The sequence below is a fragment of the Sminthopsis crassicaudata genome, chromosome 4 (genome assembly GCF_048593235.1).
Source record: "Sminthopsis crassicaudata isolate SCR6 chromosome 4, ASM4859323v1, whole genome shotgun sequence".
NCBI lineage: Eukaryota > Metazoa > Chordata > Mammalia > Dasyuromorphia > Dasyuridae > Sminthopsis > Sminthopsis crassicaudata.
The window spans coordinates 327,171,922-327,190,493 of NC_133620.1; the positions used below are offsets into that span (position 1 = coordinate 327,171,922).

Below are 18,572 nucleotides of genomic sequence, written 5' to 3' on the forward strand. Positions count from 1 at the left end.
GGCCCTGAATGTAGGGAATGGACTAGCTCCCTGGAGGGCTTCAGGGACAGCCAGAATCAGGACAGAGTAAAGTCCTTGTCTTTAGGGGGAGAAGTGGAGAAGGCAGGCAAGCTGCCATGAGACTTGCCAAAGATGTCTCTTGGATTCTAGAGTCAGTAGACTCCAGCCTCTCTCCTCCTCATCCTGTCACCAAGTGACTCTCCCTTCTCTCCCTCCAACCTCCAATCCTTGCCTATAATCATCTTACTACCAAACATTCAGCAAGCACCAAAGATAAGGAGAGACAAGATCCAAATATATGCTAATAAAGCCATTGTCTCACATCTGATAGGTAATTAGCCTTAAGTGCTCTGCATTCTCAGATTCAAGTATACCAGAGTTTCAGTCCTCTACAATTATTTTTTAACATTAAACCTACATTTATTTAGTCCTTCATTGGAATTAAACTTTGAATATTAACTAAGAGGTGCTAGTTTTAGAATCTGTCTACAACATCTTAAAATACAATAGTCTAAAAGCAAAACATAAATAATTATAAGCAAAAATATCTTATTCTGCAAGGTGTGAGGCTATAATTCTTTTGTGAGAGAATGAGATTTTTGGTAAGATAAAGGGATTTGAAGTTTTCCTAATGAGAAGAACTGACCTGAGAACTTGGAAATACAAATAATAATCAAGAGAATTTTAGAAAGAGAAATACATTTGAACAAATAGAATATTATAGATATAGTTTACCTAGATTTCAGTAAAATTGTTGATGGAGTATTTCATCCTATTATGGTAGAGTGGATGGAGAGATGTGGACTAAATAATAATTCTGTTAGATAGATTCAGAACTGATTAGGGAATCAATTTGAAAGAGAAGTTAATTGTTCAATGTCAGTTTGGCAAGAGCTCTCCATGTGATTGCTCCAATCACATTTTTATCAATGAGTTGTGTAAAGGAATAAACAGCATTCTCATCAAATATTCAGATGATATCAACCATAGAAGAAATGCTAACACAATGGACAATAGATTCATAATCTAAAAAGTTTTTTATAAGGTCAAAACTTGCCTGGGACTAATAAGATATGATTATATAAAATTATCTTAAAGTTTTAAATTTGGGTCCCAAAAGATAGCTTCATATTTCAGGAGAAGATAGAAATGATTACATAGCAGCTTATTTTTTTAAAAAATCTAGGAATTTTGATGAGGAGTAAACTGAGGTCTAAACCGAGATGGGTCAGTTCCTTTCTCTCTCTCCTTCCTTCCCCAAAGTAACCAAGGGCGGGGTCGGCAGCAAAGGAATTTGCTACTTAATGCTGTATGGAAACATAGTCTTTATTGATTAGAATGGAAACACCGGAGAGCCTGTGGGCAAAATGGCTGCATGGTACAAGGCCAATTTTGCAAAGAATTTATTTTTGAGGACTCTGTTTTATACAAGAGCACAATCATTCAGATGCAGTGATGTGAGGAGGTTCCTGAGAGTGATGTAGATAAGATAAGGATTCTCTTGTTATCTTTTGGGGACAGACAGAAGTCTCTTCCCAAAAAGGAATTTCCTGATGGCATTTGGTCTATCTGAGTAGATTAGAATGGGGGCTGTAAAACCCCAGCCAGCTCAGATAGCCCAAACTAGTTGCATCAGATCTTGTATCAAAGGTCCAAGTCCCAAAGGAAGTTGGAGATCAAACAAGGAATACCAAGGGGCTACCGCCCCCAACATAACCCCCCTCAAGCAGTTAACTCTTAAATTCTTTTAAATTCTGCAAAAATGTGAAGAGGCCAAAATAGATTGGCCAGCAGCTTCCTATGTGAAAAAAATTTTGGGGCAGGGTCTCTTATTTGAGGAAGATTTTCTCCAAGGATCTTCAGAGTAGCAGGGTCCCCTCTTGTTCCCCCCTCAAGCAAGTCACCTCCAGATGCATGTGGGAATAGGGGCGATGAACTCCTCTTTAACTGCTTCGAGCTGACAAGGGTCGTAGAGATTTGGGGTTCATGCCAGGAGGTGAGGTGTGGGGGATGGCAACAGGGCATCTAGGGGGTGTCCCAATCAGTTGTCCCGTCAATTTTTCCCAGTTAAGGTTCTCCAGGCTGAAGTCCAGCTAAGAATCCAAAACTCGAAGCCTAGAGAAAACAGATCTCGGGAACAGATTAAAAGTGGGGTGTCATCCAGGGTAGAGATGGTGACACCTGGAAATGGGGAAATATCTCAGATCCCCTCTGTGGGCTGCTGGTAAAATGCTAATGGCCCATCTATTAAAGAGAAGTAGGAGAAAATGCTGAGAAAGTCAAAGCTAATCTCCTCTACTGTCTTAGAATAACAGCAATATTTAACAACTCCCTACACAATAATAAATAACCCAGACAAGGTTTAAAAGTCATTCATCAACCATTCCTCAAGTCCTCCACATCAGCCCAAAGTTCCTTAGAAGCAGGGTTTTTAGTCCATTGGGATGGGTCTGCTTTGCTGACAATCAAAGCTGATCTAGGTCCCAGAAGCAAGTCAATATCTATAATTTGACCCAAGATCTAAAACAAAAACATAAATCTAACAAATAAAGGTTAGAACAGTCTGTGATAGAAAGACTGGTCCATAGGACTGCTGCAAAAATGTGAAGAGGACAAAACAGATTGGCCAGCAGCTTCCTATGTGAAAAAAATTATTAAAAACCTTAAAACAAAACATCAGTGTTTTCTAACAATAGCAGACAGATGACCAGACTAAATGCTTATTTGCTGAAGCATTTAGGATACAATGATTACATATAAAAGGGTGGAGCTTTACAACTCCCCAAAAAAGCATTAACTAATTAACTTTAAGTTCAAGAAAATTTTTATCTCCAATAATAAATTCCATTAATCAGATTTCTGATAAATTTTAAACAAATATTTATCATAACCTTATATTGATAACAATAAGGAATTTGTCTCAATAATTTCACAACTTAAACAATTATCATATTCAAATAGATGTTTCATAAATGAGCACTTTGCTTTTTTGAAACTCAGTACATAGTAAAATATCCCAAATTGCATATTGTCCTTAACAGAAACACTTTCAAAAAAACCCAGAAAAAACCTTATTACTTTAGAGGCTCTTTTAAATAATCTTAGAATGACCCAATATAATCTTTAAACTTATATGTTTTAAACTTATACAAAATGTCCAAATACCACATATAAGAATTCAAGAAGTTCTCAAAATAGCAATTAAACTTTCAGTATGGATCACATTTATGATTATATTTCACAAACATTAAACCCATTTTGTATCAAGAAACAAATATTCAATCAATTAACCTAAACTTCATCCAGTCTCTTTAAATCACTCTTTTGTTGCTACAGCAGCAACTTGATGAAAAAACTGCAGGAAACACCTGGGGGGGAGGGGAGGAAAGTTCCTGCTCACCCTTCCCCTATTCAAAAACATTTTTTTTCCTTTCATCCTTCCATTAAAAACTTTCCTTCTTGTAACATACCTTCTAATACCTTGCAAATCTTTAATTGCTCAATCCTTCTCCCTTCAAAACCTGTAAAATTCACACTGTATAGCGTATAAACCGAATCAAACCAAACAATTTTTTCCTTTCTGAGGATTTGCCAAACTGCAATTAGCAAATCTCTCTTTAGCAGTAAATGCATCAATATTCAAACAAATTCCAAGATCTTGTACTCAGAATAAACAATCTAGTATGCAAAGACAACAGCCAATTCTATTTCCCATAATAAAATGGTTTTTCTACTGCTTGATAAGGGCGTATAGACTTTACTCTAGCAGGCTCTAAAGACTGCTTTAAGGGAAAAAAATTTCTAGTTACTTTAAAATAGCCAAGTTCCCTTCACATACAAATTAGTACAACAGGTTAAAATTTAAAATCACAAATAACTAACCAATTTCCAAATTTCTTAATCCTAATTCTTAAAACTCCTATTTCCTCCCATATCCCACGGAGAAAGTGAGAGGGTGTGGTGATTTTTTGGAGATTTTAATCAGAGAGAACTGAGATCCTAGTTTTCTTTTATCAAATTCCTACCCATCAATGAGCTAGGATAGGAAGGGATAGATGGAAACATGAGGTCCTCAAGCCGGCAAGGCAGGGCGGGGTTTCCAAACAATTTTTCCCTTCAATTCCAGTACCTTGAGGGGGATGGGCAAGTAGGATCTGAATGGAGGAGTAGAACAACAGAGGCTTCCCATATGGAAAAACGAGATTGGCGTACCTGCTAAGTCCAAATTTACCCCGGGCAGCTTGGCTTTGCTGATAGAAGAAGGTGGGCCTGGTCCAGGGGCACGCCCCCTCAAGTCTGGAGAGGCCTGGGGGGCGAGGCTGGAGTCCATGGTCCTTCCCTTCTCTGGGCAGTCGCTCTTCCAGTGTCCTTCCCGTTTGTCCTCGCCCAGTGGCTGACCAAATCTGAAGCACAAACTTTGGGGCCCATGGAAAATAGCGGTAGCCAGAATCTGTGCCTGCTCTCTGCTCTTTACTCCTAGCCTTCCGTCCTCCTCCCAATCCCTATATGCCCCAAAGGCGACTTCTGATAATTGAGTCGTGGAATTTGGGGATTCTAGAGCCAATTTCTGCCAGTTTAGTCTTATATCTGGGGAAGACATTGATAAAATGAATGGAAATGACAGCAATCCCCTCTAGAAAAGTGGGGTGCAGGTTAGTGAATTCTCTAATAGGATTCTTATCAGCTGCTTGCATAAGATTCTCGTAATCTACCTGCTTTTTATTCCCCTTTTCCATTCCTTCAATGGGACAGGTTAGGAGATGATCCCTCATCTCTGTATCCCCACTCCCCTCTTGTATGTCCCCACTCCCCTCTTCATAGTTCCCACTCCCCTCTTCATAGTTCCTCCCGGAATCTGTGAAGGGAATAATAGCAAGGGCCCCGTCTGGTACCTCCCAGTCATGTTAGCAGCAAACCTCGGCATCAGCTCCCAGATCATTTTTACCTCCTGTATTGTGGGATAAGAAGAGATAACATCTCCCCAGGACAGATCGCTCTGAAAAGGAACGGCTGTAAATCCCCCAATAAGTTTCATTATGTGGGAAAAATCCCAAGAAGGGAGGGACCTTTGCACTCTAAGCGTTTCCCCCAAAGAGCTGGCCATTTCTCTCAGGAGGGGAGGCTTAGAGACAGCTAAATCAGAGTCCTGGGCCGCAGCTGTGGTAGCGTCAGGCTGCTTGGGAGGGGTAGGAGGGCGGAGGCTCTGGCAGGGAAACCTGATTAGGAGTCGGGAGGGAGCAGGGTGAGGAGGAAGGGTCGCTGCTTCTCAGCGGAGAAGGGCAAAGCATCAGAGTATTCCCGGAGTCCAGCTCTGGGATTAAGTTCTGCTGGAGATCAGCGTCTCTCCCCAGTTCCACCTCAGTAAACTTAGGCAGAAACATCCTGCAAGTTAACCGCGATTTGGGATCCCTATAGAGGACACAGAAAGCTTGCACTCATGCAACTTCTGACCATTTACCGTGTCTTCTGCAATATAGATCTAATTCCCTAATAGTAGAGAAAATAATAGATCCGTTAACAGGCCAGGCCTCACTGTCCAGTTCTTGATAAAGTGAATAAGACTTTTTAATTTGAAATCCTTGAGGACTATTTTTTTTTCTGTTTCTCAAGAGATATCCCAGAGGTGAATCTTTAGGGATGGAGGAGAAGAGTTGACCCATTTTTACCACTACACAAGCCCAAAAATTTCCACTTTTATAGCTCAACCTGATCAGACGTCTCTGTCTGGTCCCACAAATATTCCTCTCTTCTATATAGAGGAAATATCTGCCCAAAAAACAGAATCCATTTGCATCTAGCGTCCCATTTCAAATGATTCCCAGAGCTCTTTCAGCTCCACACAGTTTAAAACCACTATTTTCTCAAGATTTTGGTTTTAATCTGCCCCCAAGCTTATAAAAGAGAATTTCCAGCTTACCTCAGTAAAAATTACCTAGAAAGATCGGGCCACCAAATGATGAGAAGTAAACTGAGGTCTAAACCAAGATGGGTCAGTTCCTTTCTCTCTCTTCTTCCTTCCCCAAAGTAACCAAGGGCGGGGTTGGCAGCAAATGAATTTGCTATGTAATGCTGTATGGAAACATAGTCTGTATTAATTAGAATGGAAACGCCAGAGAGCCGGTGGGCAAAATGGCTGCATGGTACAAGGCCAATTTTGCAAAGAATAGATTTTTGAGGACTCTGTTTTATCCAAGAGCACAATCATTCAGATGCAGTGATGTGAGGAGGTTCCTGAGAGTGATGTAGATAAGATAAGGATTCTCTTGTTATCTTTTGGGGACAGACAGAAGTCTCTTCCCAAAAAGGAATTTCCTGATGGCATTTGGTCTATCTGAGCAGATTAGAATGGGGGCTGTAAAACCCCAGCCAGCTCAGATAGCCCAAACTAGTTTCACCAGATCTTGTATCAAAGGTCCAAGTCCCAAAGGAAGTTGGAGATCAAACAAGGAATACCAAAGGGCTACCACCCCCAACAATTTGATTAAAATATAAACCCAACATGAGGTAACTGTGTGATGCAATAGTTCTCCAAAAAAATGTACTCTTAGGTTGGATTGAGAGGAATAGCTTCCAAGATTATGGAAATGAAAATCTCTTTTTACTCTGTCCTGTCAGGGCTAACTTAAATGGTATGAACACCATAATTGAAGTAGAACATTGCTGAAGAATGTTCAAGGAAGACTACCAAGATGGTGGAAGATCTTGAATTACTGTCAGATGAAGATCAGTTAAAGGAACTGGGAATATTTTACCTGAAGAAGGGGGGACTCAGAAATTACATTGGTGTTCAAGAATGTTAAGAATTATCAAGTTTAATAGAGTCAATAATGTGCTCAATAATTAGCTTTATCCAGGAAAAGTGATATACTTATAGCACATTTTAAGTTTCATGGGGGGACTGATAGAAATCACAAGGACTGGAAGCATGACTTACCAGCTGAAGAGAATCTGGAGTTTCAACAGAAAAGGTAGGTTCCCAGGGGAGGAAGAAAAAAGGCCAGCACAGACAGGGTGAGGTGCTAGCACACTGCACTGATGGAGCTGGGGAGAACTCTGGGATCAGAGAAGCCACTGAGATAGAAGAATCTGGCACAAGTTGTTAGCTCTTCTCTGCTTATAAAACAGCAGTTCAGAAGAGAAATCAAGCCACTCTGAAAGTGACTCAACAAATCTCGGCACTGTGGGCGTGGCCGACTTCGGCTGTCCAGGGCTTCACCTGGGGGTAGTTAAGAGATTGAAAAGCGGGGCAACATATAATTCACCCAGTGCCTGGCTTGGCTGGAGGCTGGGGAACTCAGCCGCGGAAGTCCCAGAGAAGGGGAACCTTTGAAATAGGGACTGTGGTTTCCGAGCAGACACTTCCAGTTGGAGCGCAGGGGCTTTTCACGTCAGCTGCTGATATCCACGCCCCACCGGACGCATTGGCTGAGCTTTGTGTCGCCTTTACTGTTCAGCCTTAAACCTCAGGGAAGTCGCTAGGCCACACAGCGGGGTCCTTCACTGGGAAATCCTCACAGGGCAGCCACAGCCATACTAATCACCTGAGGCACTTCCAGGGAGGGGGAGGGGAACTCTCTCCCGGGGCTCTCTCTTAGCTCAGGCAAGGAGCCACGGTATCCATCTGCTCTGGGAGGAAGCTGGTAAAGAAATAAATATTTTCTTAACCCCAAGAACTGACCCCAAAAGATTTTTTAAATATCAGTAAAAAGCTAAAGAAAACTTTAGATTCCTTCTACATAGAGAAAGAGCGGGTATCCAACCCCAAGGAAGTTAACAGCTCCCATCAAACGGAGACAGATAGCAGACTGAATCAAAAGTCAGAACTCTACAATGTGTTGTTTACAGGAAACACACTTAAAGCAGGGAGATACATACAGAGTAAAGGTAAAAGGTTGGAGCAGAATCTATTATGCTTCAGGTAAAGCCAAAAAACCAGGGGTTGCCATCCTTATCTCAGATCAAGCAAAAGCAGAAGTAGATCTAGTTAAAAAAGATAAGGAAGGAAACTATATCCTGCTGAAAGGTAGCATAAACAATGAAGCCATATCAATACTAAACATATATGCACCAAGTGGTATAGCATCTAACTTTCTAAAGGAAAAGTTAAGAGAATTGCAAGAAGAAATAGACAGTAAAACTATAATAGTGGGAGATCTCAACCTTGCACTCTCAGATTTAGACAAATCAAACCACAAAACAAATAAGAAAGAAATTTAAAAAGTAAATAGAACATTAGAAAAACTAGGTATGATAGACCTTTGGAGGAAACTGATCGGCGATAGAAAGGAATATACTTTCTTCTCAGCAGTTCATGGATCCTATACAAAAATTGACCATATATTAGGACATAAAGATCTCAAAATTAAATGTAGGAAGGCAGAAATAATAAATGCCTTCTTCTCAGACCACAATGCAATAAAAGCTACATTCAGTAAAAAGTTAGGGGTAAATAGACCAAAAAGTAATTGGAAACTGAATAATCTCATCTTAAAGAATGACTGGGTGAAAGAGCAAATTATAGAAACAATTAATAATTTCACCCAAGATAATGACAATGATGAGACATCATACCAAAATCTGTGGGATGCAGCTAAAGCCGTAATAAGGGGAAATTTTATATCTTTAGAGGCTTATTTGAACAAAATAGAGAAAGAGAAGATTAACGAATTGGGCCTGCAACTTAAAAAACTAGAAAAAGACCAAATTAAAACCCCCCAACCAAAAATCAAACTTGAAATACAAAAATTAAAAGGAGAAATCAATAATATTGAAAGTAAAAAAACTATTGAATTAATAAATAAAACCAAGAGTTGGTTTTATGAAAAAGCCAATAAAATAGATAAACCTTTGGTAAATTTGATCAGAAAAAAGAAAGAGGAAAATCAAATTGTTAGTCTTACAAATAAAAAGGGGGATCTTTCCACCAATGAAGAGAAAATTAGAGAAATAATAAGGAGTTACTTTGCCCAACTTTATGCCAATAAATTTGATAACTTAAGTGAAATGGATGACTTTCTCCAAAAATATAGGCTTCCTAGATTAACAGAGGAGGAGAAAAATTGCTTAAATAGTCCCATTTCAGAAAAAGAAATAGAACAAGCTATTAATCAACTCACCAGGAAAAAATCCCCAGGACCAGATGGATTTACATGTGAATTCTACCAAACATTTAAAGAACAATTAGCCCCAATGTTATATAAACTATTTGAAAAAAATAGGGGATGAAGGAGTCCTACCAAACTCCTTTTATGACACAGACATGGTACTGATACCTAAACCAGGTAGATCAAAAATTGAGAAAGAAAATTATAGACCAATTTCCTTAATGAATATTGATGCTAAAATCTTAAATAAGATATTAGCAAAAACACTTCAGAAAATCATCCCCAGGATAATACACTATGATCAAGTAGGATTTATACCAGGAATGCAGGGCTGGTTTAATATTAGGAAAACTTTAGTATAACTGAGCATATTAATAATCAAATTAATAAAAACCATATGATCATCTCAATAGATGCAGAAAAAGCATTTGATAAAATCCAACATCCATTCCTACTAAAAACGCTTGAGAGTATAGGAATAAATATTCCTTAGAATAATCAGGAGCATATATTTAAAACCATCAGTGAGCATAATATGCAAGAGAAATAAACTGGAACCTTTTCCAGCAAGATCAGGAGTGAAACAAGGTTGCCCACTATCACCATTACTATTCAATATAGTACTAGAAACCTTAGCCTTGGCAATAAGAGCCGAGAAAGAGATCCAAGGAATTAGAGTAGGAAATGAAGAAATCAAATTGTCACTTTTCGCAGATGACATGATGGTATACTTAGAGAATCCCAAAGACTCTGCTAAAAAGCTATTAGAAATAATTCAGAATTTTAGCAAAGTCGCAGAATACAAAATAAATCCACATAAATCCTCAGGATTTTTATACATTACCAACACAATCCAACAGCAAGAGATACAAAGAGAAATTCCATTCAAAATAACAGTCGATAGTATCAAATATTTGGGAATATATCTACCAAAGGAGAGTCAGGAATTATATGAGCAAAATTACAAAACACTTGCCACAAAAATAAAGTCAGATTTAAATAATTGGAAAGACATTCAATGTTCTTGGATAGGCCGAGCGAATATAATAAAGATGACAATACTCCCCAAACTAATCTATTTATTTAGTGCTATACCAATCAGACTCCCAAGAAACTATTTTAATGACCTAGAAAAAATAACAACAAAATTCATATGGAAGAATAAAAGGTCGAGAATTGCAAGGGAACTAATGAAAAAAAAGTCAGAGGAAGGTGGTCTAAGTGTACCTGATTTAAAGCTATATTATAAAGCAACAGTCACCAAAACCATTTGGTATTGGCTAAGAAATAGACTAGTTGATCAGTGGCATAGATTAGGTTCACAGGACAAGATAGTGAATAAAAATAGCAATCTAATCTTTGACAAACCCAAAGATCCCAAATTTTGGGATAAGAATTCATTATTTGACAAAAACTGCTGGGAAAACTGGAAATTAGTATGGCAGAAACTAGGCATGGACCCACATTTAACACCACATACTAAGATTAGATCAAAATGGGTCCAAGATTTAGGCATAAAGAACGAAATCATAAATAAATTGGAGGAACATGGGATGGTTTACCTCTCAGACTTGTGGAGGAGGAAGGAGTTTGTGTCCAAGGGAGAACCATTATTGATCACAAAATAGAACATTTTGATTACACCAAATTAAAAAGTTTCTGCACAAACAAAACTAATGCAAACAAGATTAGAAGGGAAGTAACAAATTGGGAAAAAAATTTTACAGTTAAAGGTTCTGATCAAGGCCTCATCTCCAAAATATACAGAGAATTGACTTTAATTTATAAGAAATCAAGCCATTCTCCAATTGATAAATGGTCAAAGGATATGAACAGACAATTTTCAGATGATGAAATTAAAACTATTTCCACTCATATGAAAGAGTGTTCCAAATCACTATTGATCAGAGAAATGCAAATTAAGACAACTCTGAGGTATCATTACACACCTGTCAGATTGGCTAAGATGACAGGAACAAATAACGATGAATGTTGGAGGGGCTGTGGGAAAACTGGGACACTGATGCATTGTTGATGGAGTTGTGAAAGAATCCAACCATTCCGGAGAGCAATCTGGAATTATGCCCAAAAAGTTATCAAAATGTGCATACCCTTTGACCCAGCCATACTACTACTGGGCTTATACCCCAAGGAACTACTAGAGAAGGGAAAGGGTCCTGTATGTGCCAAAATGTTTGTGGCAGCCCTTTTCATAGTGGTTAGAAGCTGGAACATGAATGGATGTCCATCAATTGGAGAATGGTTGGGTAAACTATGGTATATGAATGTTATGGAATATTATTGTTCTATAAGAAATGACCAACAGGAGAAATACAGAGAGGCTTGGAGAGACTTACATCAACTGATGCTGAGTGAAACGAGCAGAACCAGAAGATCATTATACACTTCAACAATGATACTGTACGAGGATGTATGCTGATGGAAGTGGATTTCTTCAACATAGAGAAGAACTAATCCAATTCCAATTGATTAATGATGGACAGAACCAGCTACATCCAGAAAAGGAACACTGGGAAATATAATGTAAACTGTTATTTTTACCTTCTGAATCCAATTCTTCCTGTGCAACAAAAAATTCGGTTCTACACACATATATTGTATCTAAATTATACTGTAATATATTTAACATATATAAGACTGCTTGCCATCTGGGGGAGCGGGTTGGGGGAGAAAGGGAAAAAATCTGAATAGAAGTAAGTGCAAGGGATAATGTTGTAAAAAATTACCCATGCATATGTACTGTCAAAAAATGTTATAATTATAAAATAAAATAAAAAAGTAAAAAAAAAAAATATATACATATATATATATATATAGCTTCAGGAATAAGGAAGAGATAATTAGACTAGTCAGATCTCCTCTAGAATATTGTGTGTAGTTCTGGGCATCACAGTTGAAGAAGGACATTAATAAGTTACAGATGTCCAGAGGAAAGTAACCAGCATGGTGAAAGTCCTTGAATTCATTTCATTTGAGGATATGTTGAAGAAACCAGAGATATTTTAGCCTTTAGAAAAAAACTATCATGTACTCTCTAAGTATATGATAGTTGTCTTTAAGTATTTGAAAAGCTGCCTTTTGGAGGGGTGAAAAAATTTAATTTGGCCAGAGAGGGCAAGATCAATAGTGATGGTTATTAAGTAACAAAGAAGCCAATTTGAACTTCATGAATGTCAGGAAAAACCTTCCTAACAATTAGAGCTGTTTTAAGGTGGAATGAAGTATCTCAAGAGATCCTAGAACATCAGGATCACAGCTTTCGAAGTAGAAGGGACTTCTAGGGTAAGAGGTTCTCCCTCCTTAGAAGTCTGTAAGCCTCTTGGCCATTTGTTAGGTATATTGTAGTGGAATTTCTTCTTGGTATGGGTTGGATTAGATGGCTGCTGAGGTCTCTTCCACTTTTCAAATTTTGTGATTTATAAAGAATCCAGCCAGTAGCACAGCAGCTCTCTCCAGTCCTACTTATGTGGTACAGCCATTGGGAATAATGGGTACTTTAATCAAGTCCACCCTGTTCCCACTGTCAAGCTTAAGGCTCACCAAAGGAAGTAATATTCCTGGAATTGTTTTATCTTGTCAGCATTACCAAGGCTGGACTAACTTAGCAAATCAGTAAGTCCTCTGCAGATAAAGGATCCTTCATTCTTCTGAAGACGAACACTAGAGATAATCTTGTCCTACTATTCTAGTCTTTATGACCAAAGGATTATTTTGTATTAGTATATCCCTCTTCCTGTGTACCCATAATTCAATTGCTGATACAAATAGAATGTGCTGGTTTAATCTTGACTAGGATCCTCCCTAACTTCTCCCTAACTCTTTGGTCCTTGCCCTCACTCCCTCTTCACCTCTTGACTTTAAATCACTTCATTTTAGTCACAAAGAGTTATTAGATTATCGGTGACCTGATTCTTTTGTCTTTTAACAAGATAAAGAGCTCCAGATGGCTATCAGAAGCTTTTGTCAGTTATTTATATTCTAAACTGCTCTCCCAGAACCTGGTGTTTTGTCACTACCAAACTAGAAAGGCTCTGTGTAAAGGGCTACTTATAGATGTTTGTCTGTCATCCCATTTCAGATAATTTTAAAGAAATTGATTTACAAGTAGACTACATGATAATGAAGCCTTGAAGGCCATCTATTAAAGTTTAAAGAAATTGAAATCTGCATCAGTGGAGGGAATACTAAGGTGAACAAAATCTTAACACTAGACTATAATTGTGATGTTCAGGACTTGAGTAGAAGACCACTACAAAATAGCACATTCTGTCAAAACATCAACAGGAACATCTAGCAAGAATAGTTATGAGTAAATTCAAACAGAGCTAATTTTTATAAATAATTATAAAATATTCAGAGTGTCATAAATATTATTCTTTAAAAAAATACAGTAACCAAAAATAAATAAATAAACCAACCCATACCACTAGAATGTTAGAGAATTTGATTTCATCTCAAAAAGTCTAAGTTTTTCTATTTACCAATCATGTGTCTTCTGGCTAGTCATAATCCCTTTGAGTTTTAGTTCCTTATCTCCAAGAAGCATGTTCTATTTTCAAAATCTTTACCGTTTATTATTAAAATATCTAGATCAAATTAGTATAACTTGCCATTTAAAAAATACTGCTTTTGTTTTTTTTCCCTACGATCAAAAAACTATGTCATGCCTTTCTTTCTCCTAACTCATGATCCATATACGTTTTTGAGATAATCAAAATGGAATTTTCCTCTTAAAATCCTGATTTTCTTAAGGAAGTGAACTCTTAATGTGATGATCCTCCAAGATATAGAATTCATTTATTTATGTAAATATGGTAACTTCCAATAAGGTAGAAGAGTAGGTAGTTGCTTTTCAACAAATCTCCCAACTCTTATCTGATTTTAGGCAATTAAGGAGTTCAGTAGATAGAAAGGTCTTGGAATAAGGAAGACCTGAGTTCAAATGTGGCAGGCAAGTTAACTAACTTCTACCAGTGTTTGTTGTGTGGATCAAATAAGATTATATTTGCTGTACTTTGAACAGTACTTGGCACATTGTAGACTCTTAATTACTCCTCCCTTACATCCTATCCTTTCTGAACAATTGGAAATATATTTAGAAATGTAAAGCAAATTACAGCAAGAAGAAAACAAATGCCTGTACATATTATAAAACCTTCTAAAAAGTAGTATCACATCTAGGGTGATCCCTTAAATTGCCCTCATAAATTGTATGCCAAGAGAGAAGCTCTAGTACTCTCAGCCTTCAAGGCTATATTCTGGTTTCATCCTCCTAAAACTGAACTTAATGAATCCTATCCATGTGCTTCACATTAACAATTAGCCACTGGGCAAAAATAGCTATTAACAAAGGCATATAATAAGGCCTCATATTAAAAAAAAAAAAAAAAAAAAAAAAAAAAAAAAGCATCTACAAAACATTCTCCTATAAATCTGGGTTACACTCTCCAAAATAATGAAGTATCCATGTTAATAAGAGATTCAAATAGAGTACAATGGCAGTAAGATACCCATGTGGAATACACACACACACACACACACACACATACACACACACACATATATATTTATGCAAAGAGAACTCTAGCTACTGGTAAAATGCAGGACCTAGAAGTCCTTTCTATATTAATAAGGTCCTCACACAGTTCCCTTTGAATATAACATTTCTGCTGCTACCAGGAATCATCATTCTTGAGCTGTTTCCTCACTTACTTGACTGTTTCTCTGTATTGAGGTCTGTTAGGAGTATGTCTCTTCTTGCTAAATGCAATATCTTCTGCTAATTGAATATTTAGGTCTCTTCTGATGTTATATGCTCAAAAGGAGAAAGGAGAAAGGAAAGGAGGAAAAAAAAGTTATCTCCTGTCCTCCTGAATAGGTCTCCTCCACAAGCAACTTATGATGTTTCCCTCTCTTAAATTCTCAAGATTGTCTCCCAGACTGAATACATTTACCTTGTTTACTTTGATACAAGCATGAGAATGATTCATAAGCTATCTTTTTTTTAAGTGATATTGCACTTTAGCCTTCTTCCACTAACACAAGGCAGGGAAGAACCAAGGTTTGCCATATCATATCAAAAGACTAAATTTTGGGAGGCCTCAGCAGTAGGATGCTGGAGTTAGCTCATATGGCTTTCAGGAGTTAAATTCTAGTATAAGCATTTATACTTCAGAAATACTGCAAAAATGACAAATCAAGGTTGATTTATTGTTTTGTTTATTGTTACTATCACTTAAAATTATAGAGAAAATGGTAATAATGAAGATTAAACATAAAAGTGTATCATCTACTTTTTGTTTTGGTGGGGGATGGAGCTAATTATTAAACATTATCCAGCACATCTGGATCACTATAAGTTTGGAAGCACATAGAGAATTCATTTCCAAAATAACTAAATTATGAGTCATACATGAAGTCATCTAAATGTAGAGGAATATCTTGGCGCACGTTCCAAAAGTAATAACAGAAGATTATTTGAAGGACCATTTCCTCTAACCATATTCAGGCCAGCTATGCAATTGACCTCTGTGTTCAAACTTTGACTTAACTCTATTGTGGTTTTTATTCTGACCCACTGTAACAATGACATAGTCTTTTCCTCACTCAGTTTCTTAAAGGAGAGAGGTGGAGCACAGAACTCCTCTAGTCTGGCCATGGAAAAATCAAAAAAATAGAAATATATTGGTACAAAACCAACTGGGACAAAAGAATCTTCCACAAAAAAAAGGGGATGCATAAACCTAGTTATGGTTGTCTCCATATGGAGTTTCTGTGAAGCAGAAATACACTGAGATTTGCTCCCCATATGATCCTAATTTCTCAAAGGAGGTCATTGAAGACTTCCAGACCTAGTGATCACAGTAAAAGAAAAGCAGTGTTAATGGATGGGGTCAGGATAAACAATGATGGGGCCTGATCCCTAGAAAGGAAGAGAAAAGGTAGAAAGCAAGAATGCTAGAGAAACAAAAGATGGGTAAATGCTGTACTCCCAAGAATATAAAACAGTGAGATTCATGGGGGGAAAAAAAAAAAAAGGAAAAATGAAATGACAATTTTTAAAAGCCCACAATACAATAAATAAGCATAATGTCCTAAAGAATAAAGATTTGAAAACCACCAGGGGAGTGCGAAGGAAGCAAAACAATAAAGTCTTGGGAAGAAGGTTTGTTTTGTTTGGTTTTTAATTTATACAAGCCCTCAAAAGCCAACTGCTAAATGTCACACATAGCACAGAAATAACATGAAACTTGTAATTAAAAAAAAACCTAAACAATAAACACATTGTTCTACTTTCTTCCACAGATACTATAATTTACTGTTAGGTTCTTTAAACTATTTCTTAAATTTGAGGGCATCTGTTATTCTGCTTGAATAAACAAATGAATGGAAACATCATTCATCTTTCTCCTCAAAAAAAGTCCCAGTGGAATGGTAGAAGCACAATGGAGACATAATGAAGAAATAAAATATTGTAGAACTTGAAGGTATTTGGAGTTGATTCTTCTGTTTTTAAAAACAGAAGGCGGCTTCTTTTCCTTTGGATGCTACCAAGAGCAGAATTTCAACAAATGTTCAGGAATAGGAAATAGCCAACTTATATATTTATTTCTTGCTCAGATTTTCAAATATGTAGTGTTCTTAAATCAATAATTACTATCCAGAACTATCTTTCAAATTTTGTTAGTATTTTATATTATAACTCTTCTGCCACAATTCTCATATTATGAAATGAGCTACTTTCACACATGCTTATTTACTTCTCCTCTCTTTCTCTAAATTCTATAGATGGTATAGGTCAATAAAAAGTACCAAGGCGTTAGAATCAAAGAATGTAGAATCAAATACTGGCTTTATTATTAAGTTTTCTGAGACTCAGTTTTCATAGTTAAAAAAAAAAAAAGTAGGGACTGTACCAGATGACTTTTAACTCTACAATCTATGATTTCTGTAAAGTTATGATGATAAGTGCAGCAAAATATTTTTAGCTTCCAAATTTGCTTTTGTCTATCTTGGAGTGCTTAGAATTTCTTAAGATGATTGTATGAAGACTCCATTTCTGATTTTATATTACCACAGTGTTGCAATTGAGTAAGTAGTTTCACCTGCTATCATTGAGTAAGTTGCTGTTCCCAACTCTTTTGGTATACACTTCTAAGAACTAGAGTCATTATTTTGTGTTCCTTCTTTTTGGGTAATAGTGGTAGTAATAGTGGTGGCTTTAAATTTTTATCCATCTTACAACCCATCTTCCAAATACCCTCTCATTATGGTCTCTGGTCATTTGGTATCTTGTTTTATTTTTCTTATCAAAAGTAACATCTGTGCCTTAAAATTTGTGTACTTCTGTGTTGCTACATGACTGATTTAGTTTAAAGATTTGTGCTATGGAGATAGAAGATGAACCATGTAGCATCTCCAGCTTTTGGAGTCAACACAACCTCTAGAGAAGGAAAAAGAAGAACCCATAAAGAAAACACGAGTTGAATTGTTTCTATCTGATCATTTTTAACTATGCTATCAATTCTGGCTTTATACCCTCCTGCCACCCTAAGAAAAATGGTCAAAGGCTACAGAGCTTAAAGAGGGCTCATCACTTTCTCATTCAGAAGTTGCTGCTCTAATTTGATAATAGCCACTTTCTATCAATTACTATCATGGTAAGGTCCTTGACATTGGAGATCCATAAAAGTCAATTACCAACTCAGCACGTTGTTAACTTTTTTACTTACTTGTCCTACATCATAATTCTAGCAATTGTTCATTTGGACCGGGCTCTCTATCAGTAGTCATAGTACTGCATTCTTGTCTTGTTATCTCCTCTGATCTAAAATCCTTTTTATATTATACTGTCCCTATACTCTACTTCTTTTTTGCCATCTTTTCCAAAGACCCCAAAATATAGACTCAACAGCTGGCTCACTGTTATTTGCTGCCAAATTCATCAATACAGATTGGTTGATTATATTTATTCCTGAGGCCAAACAGTATATTATCTAGATAGTGTTTACTATATGCTGGGACATGACCCATTTTTCATCCACAAGATTTTCCTTGTTACTATATATTTACATGCTTGGGCCTCTGTCTCTCACCTAGCCACAGAACCCCCTGACAACACACTTTCATGTAAATGGCCACTACCAGACCTCCTGTCTGTTTTCCTGGTCATTATTGCCAAACTGCAGGATTATACCAACTTCCATACAGACTTCCTATTAGAGTCCATAGCTGAAATTTTCCTGGATCAACTGTCCTGTTATGGCCTAGCCTATCCCCACCCAAACTCAATGTTTGTTAATAATAGTTATATTAATAACTATTATTGTTATATTAATAAAATGTTAATAATAGTAATATTATGAATGATCTACTTACTTGTGCTTTCTATACAGAAACATAAAATAGCCCAGATAAATTTATTTTACTTAACGAGAAATTTCTTAC

At 36.9% G+C, this 18,572-nt stretch overlaps 1 protein-coding gene across 4 annotated transcripts in view; it reads right to left on the bottom strand.

The window, feature by feature from the left end:
- LOC141538799 (ATP-binding cassette sub-family A member 10-like) overlaps positions 1–7,467 on the bottom strand; it is a 118,606-nt gene extending 111,139 nt beyond the window's left edge. Inside the window, exons 1-2 of one of the 4 annotated variants that reach the window (XM_074260617.1) lie at positions 6,935–7,467; positions 5,933–6,069 (exon numbers count right to left, since the gene is read on the bottom strand). The gene's annotated coding sequence lies outside the window, so the exon portion shown is untranslated. The other 3 variants (XM_074260616.1, XM_074260619.1, XM_074260618.1) reach the window with 3 other exon arrangements.
- Between the last annotated feature and the right edge of the window lie 11,105 nt (positions 7,468–18,572).